The following is a 5959-nucleotide window of genomic DNA, read 5'->3' on the forward strand; positions in this document are numbered from 1 at the left end:
TATGTTGCTTCCTTATTTTCTTTAGACTCTGTTATATAGAGACATCGAGGATAAATTCTTAAAAACTTGTGACTTATTTCTATCGGGTTTTGGGAGTTGAAGTTGTTTGAATTGAAGTTTAATTATTTCACATATTTATTATTATTCCGCATTGATAGGCTTACCTAGTCTTAGAGACTAGGTGCCATCACGACATCCTACGGAGGCAATTTGGGGTCGTGACAAGTTGGTATCAGAGCTCTAGGTTCATAGGTGTCATGAGTCACAAGCAGGTTTAGTAGAGTCTTGCAGATCGGTACGGAGACATCTGTACTTATCTTCGAGAGGCTATGAAACTGTTAGGTAAAATATTCACTTCTTTGACTCCTTATCGTGCAGCATTGATTTAGCTTGAAACATATATCTTATATTTCTTTGTACCCACTCGTGTATGGCATTGCGCACTCGGTATTAGTTGTGCATCGACGGTTTATGATGCCGTAGATGGACTATGAGGGAGCCAGAGACGCTCAAACGTTGCCTCAACGTGTGGTTCCGACTGAAGATGCGGGCGTATTGAGAGATCACCTAGTGAATCATGTAGGGGTGCAACGGACGTTGGCGTCTGGTTGATTTATACATGCTGTAAAGGTTATTATTGTAGATCATCGGACGTTGTGATCTATGACTTCGTGCCGAGTGGGGGGGTCCACTATCAATGGGTGGATTGCGGAGTCATGTGATATATCATGTTTGGCCAGAAATATATATATGTGGTACTGAAAGGTTCCCTAAAATTTGCACATGTTTAAGACGTGAGATTTTGTAGAGGATAAGGCTGGGACTTGCGGTATGTCCGCCTCCTTAATAATCCTATACTTCAATACCAAAGGAGTTATAGAAACAACTCTAAATTTGTAGAAGGTCTACTCAGCGTGGACGTCACTGTTGCGGATTTTGGGGTGCTTTGGAGGAAGTACTTTTGTTGACGAGAGTCTGGACTATGTGGTTCGTGACAAGATTTGTCTGTATGGAGCTCTACTTTTGTGATCGTTGTGTATAAATAGGTGTAAGGGTTACCCCAAAGAAGAATCAAAGAGTATGTTAAGAAATTGGTCAGCTCAACAGTGTTGAGTCAGCATAACAAAAGAAGAAATTTGCCTTAGGAGAGATAATTCTCCACCAGTGTTCGTGGAAAGCCTATGAAGAGGGCAGACCAGCCAATGCAACACCGCCCACTTGGCTCAGTTCTCAAAAATGCTTTTGAAAGAGTTTGTTTCTCGAACTCTCCGTAATGCGTGGCGTATATGGTTTGAATAGTTGCGTCAGGTCACCATTGACAGTGTCAGAATATGCCATCAAGTTCAACAAGTTAGCCCGTCATACTCCTACTTTGCTTCCTACAGCCAAAGGGCGAGTCCACAGACTCATTAAAGGACTCAATTATGATCGTAAAATTTTGTACGACTCGGGAGCTACAAGCTGATACTTCATTTCTGCTAGTTGTACAAATTACCAAGATATTAGAATGTGTTCGGTGTGAGGAAAAAGGAAACTAAGGAGACCAAAACGTCTCGAGGTTCTAGGGGATTCAGTGGATTATACTCTGTAAGTATAAATCATTATGGCGGAGGCTCGGGCAGTCGGCCAGCCCAGTCCGCACATCAGATTACTCAGGGTGCTCCAGTAAGTTCTTTTAATGCACCACCGACATGAGTTCCTATAATGGTTATTCCAGTTATCTTGAATAGAATCAATATGAGCAGCGTAACCCGCAAATAGGTTGTTATTAATACGGTGATATTAGGCACATCATGAGAAAATTGTCCCAAACTTGGGAGAGACTTATTTCATAAAAGCACTCAGGCTACGTGCCCCATTGCAGTTACTACACCACCCACATGACCAGTTAGGGGTAGAGGACAGACGGGTAGAAGGCGTCCTAGAGGTGGAGACCTAGCCATTGATATATTTATTTTATGGTATGGCGGAGGTCGCTACATCAGTTGGTGTCATTACAGGTACGACCTTGATATAATATAAAGGAATAATTTCCTTAACTTGATTCGGTTCTGAGTATCGAGACGAGTCCTCCTATTGTGCTCCACTTGTGAGTGAGTTTCATAATTCTATAATCTACTTATGTGTTTACTCCTGTTGGGATATTCCATGGAGATAACTGCGCATATCATTCCATGTTGGTCACTAATAAGACCTATGAGGCTAAATGTGGTTTTCTGTTACTCATTTCGGTAAGTTTTGATGTAATTTACGGATAATTAATTACAAATTATGAATTATATGCCCTACCGGTGTGGGGTTCATTATGTGTTGTGATTTTCTTTTTTTAACGGAAATTATTTAGAAGGAGCAAATGAAAAGTTTCGATTGGCACTATGTGCATATTACTTGTGATTCAGAACCGAGGACGAGATCCTCGCATTTTAATATAAATTTATATGTTTAAACCGGGCTACGAGCTGCGGTGGAAGTTATATAAGGACGAGATCCTTGTGAGAAAAATTCTTGTGTTTAAGTTCTCCCTTGTGAATTTTAATTTGTACTATAGTACTAATAGGGAGTCATGCATGTTAGGCTTATTTGAAAATTCTATATGAAATTCTCTGTGCATACTTGCCAATATTGTGTTGTAATTATTGAGTTTTAACCTACGAGGTAGGTTTCAACCCAGGTGACGTTAAATGTGACTCATTAATTCGGGTAAATAATTATGAGATTTTCATGCCTCGTATCTCGTTATTAGTATTGTGAAGGTTTAAAATGAGATTTTTGTTAACATGAAGTTAATTGACAATTTTGTAATTGATTATGAACTATTAAAACCAGATTGACTCAAAAGGGTGCTCCGTTCATATGGGCCGAAGAATGTGAGGAGAGCTTCCAAAAGCTCAAGACAGCTTTGACTACAGCCCCAATGTTGGTATTACCTACATGTTCAGGGTCTTATATTATGTATTGTGATGCGTCGCGTATTGACCTCAACGCAGTGTTGATGTAAGACGGTAAAGTGATTGCCTACGCGTCGAGACAGTTAAAGGTGCATGAGAAGAATTATCTTGTACACAATCTTGAGTTAGCAGCTATTGTTCATGCCTTAAAGATTTGGCGGCATTATTTGTACGGTGTCCATTGCGAGGTCTACACCGATCACCGAAGTCTACAACATTTGTTTAAACAGAAGGATCTTAATTTGTGGCAGCAGAGATGGTTGGAGTTGCTTAAGGTTTGTGATATCACCATTCTTTATCATCTTGGGAAGGCCAATATAGTGGCCGATGCCTTGAGTCGTAAGGCGGAGAGTTTGGGCAGCTTAGTATATTTACCGGTATCATAGAGGCCTTTAGCCTTGGATGTTCAGGCCTTGGCCAACCAGTTTGTTAGACTGGATATTTCCGAGTCGAGCCGAGTTTTGGCTTGTGTGATTTCTCAGTCTTCTCTTTATGACCGTATCAGGGAATGTCAGTATGATGACCCCCATATGCTTGTCCTTAAGGACACCGTTCAGCACGGTGATGCCAAGGAAGTCACTATTGGCGATGAAGATGTATTACGGATGTAGGGCAGGCTATGTGTGCCAAATGTAGATGGTTTGCACGACTTGATTTTCCAGGAGGCTTACAGTTCACGGTACTTCATTCATCCGGGTGCTGCAAAGATGTATCAAGACTTGAGATAGTACTATTAGTGGAGGCAGATGAAGTGGAGGCGGATGAAGAAAGACATAGTGAAATATGTAGCTCGGTGCCAAAATTGTCAGTAGGTGAAATATGAGCATCAACGACCAGGTGGATTGCTTCAGAAGTTGGAAATTCCAGAATGGAAATAGGAGCGGATCACTATGGATTTCATTATTGGGCTCCCACGGACTCGGAGGAAGTTCGATGCAGTTTGGGTAATTGTGGATAGATTGACCAAGTCAACTCATTTCATTCCTGTGATTACTACTTACTCTTCAGAGCAGCTGGCTCAAATATATATTCGCGAGATTGTCAGACTTCACGGTGTACCGGTATCTATCATCTCTGACCGGGGTACACGTTTACCTCACGGTTTTGGAGGGATGTACATCGAGAGTTGGGTACTCGTGTGGAGTTGAGTACAATATTTCACCCTCAAACGGACGGGCAGTCCGAACGTACTATTCTGATACTAGAGGATATGCTTCATGCGTGTGTGATAGATTTTGGGGGTGCTTGGGATCAGTTCTTACCACTTGCATAGTTTGCTTACAACAACAGTTGCCAGTCAAGCATTCAGATGGCTCCGTATGAGGCCTTGTATGGTAGGCGATGCCGGTCCCCAGTGGGTTGGTTCGAACTGGGCGAAGCTAGGCTATTGGGTATAGACTTGGTTCAGGATGCCTTGGAAAGGGTTAAGTTGATTCAGGATTAACTTCGTACATCCCAATCTAGACAGAAGAGTTATGTGAATCGGAAGGTTCGTGATGTTGCATTCATGGTTGGTGAGCAGGTATTGCTCCAGGTTTAGCCTATGAAGGGTGTGATGAGGTTCGGGAAGAAGGGCAATTTGAGCCCTAGGTATATTGGGCCTTTTGAGATTCTTGAGAGAGTTGGAGAGGTGGCTTACAAACTTGCACGACCACCTAGTCTCTCTGCGGTTCATTCGGTATTCCATATTTCCATGCTTTGGAAATATCACGGCGATCCATCTCATGTGTTAGACTTCAGTTCGGTTCAGTTGGACAAGGATCTATCTTATGTTGAGGAACCAATGGCTATTTTGGATAGGCATGTTCGAAAGCCGAGGTCAAAGTACATTGCTTCCGTGAAGGTTCAGTGGAGGGGTCATTCGGTCGAGGAGGCGACTTGGGAGACCGATCATGATATGCGCAGCTATTATCCATATTTATTCACCAGCTTAGGTACTTTTTCTAACTCCGTTCGAGGACGAATGTTTGTTTTAGAGGTGGAGAATGTGATGACCCAAAATATCATATTTAAATTTAATAATAAATTTTGTATTCTAAGACCTCGAAAAGTACTATTTATCATTCCTCGACTTGCGTGCGCAGTCCGTAAAATTTTTCGAAAAGTTTTCAGGTAAAAAATAAATTAAAATGTGAATTAAAGCTTTAAAACTCAACTAAGTTGACTTTGGTCAATATTTTTAACGAACAAACTCGGATCAGTGTTTTGACATTTTCGATAGGTCCGTATCGTGATTTGGGACTTAGGCGTATGCTCGGAATCAAATTCCGGGGTCCCTAGCCCGAGATATGGAATTTTGATGAAAAATTAAAAGTTTAAGTTCAAATAGTGACCGGATGTCAAATTATGTGCAAACGACCCCGGAATAGAATTTTGATAATTTCAACAGCTCTGTATGGTGATTTTGGACTTAGTAGCATGATTGGAATTTTATTTAGAAGTCCGTAGTGGAATTAGGCTTGAAATACCAAAAGTTAAATTTTTTGGAAGTTTGACCGATGGTTTGACTTTTTGATATCGAGGTCAGAATCTGATTCTGGAAATTGGAATAGGTCTATTATGTCATTTATGACTTGTGTGCCAAATTTGAAGTCATTCTGAATTGATTTGATGTGTTTCGGCACAAGATATAGAATTTAAAAGTTCAAAGTTCATAGATTTTGATTTGAGGTGCGATTCGTTGTTTTGATGTTGTTTGATGTGGTTTGAAGCCTCAACTAAGTTCGTATTTTATTTTGGGACATGTTTGAATAATTGGTTAAGGTCCCAAGGATCTCGGGTGGATTTTGGAAGGTAAACGGAATGGATTTCGGACAAAGAGGGTTGCTGGAAATTTGCAGAACTTTCTGGTGCGTAGAGCCAACTTTGGAAGCTTATATCTCGTAATTCATAAGGAATCGAAAAACTTTCAAAACATGAAAGTTGTAGTCGTTTGATCTAGTTTCCAGCAAGTTAAACCATTTATTATTTGGACATTTGTACAGAAAGTTATGATGGATTGAATGAAGGCT

This window comes from Nicotiana tomentosiformis, chromosome 6 (genome assembly GCF_000390325.3).
Source record: "Nicotiana tomentosiformis chromosome 6, ASM39032v3, whole genome shotgun sequence".
Taxonomy (NCBI): Eukaryota; Viridiplantae; Streptophyta; class Magnoliopsida; order Solanales; family Solanaceae; genus Nicotiana; species Nicotiana tomentosiformis.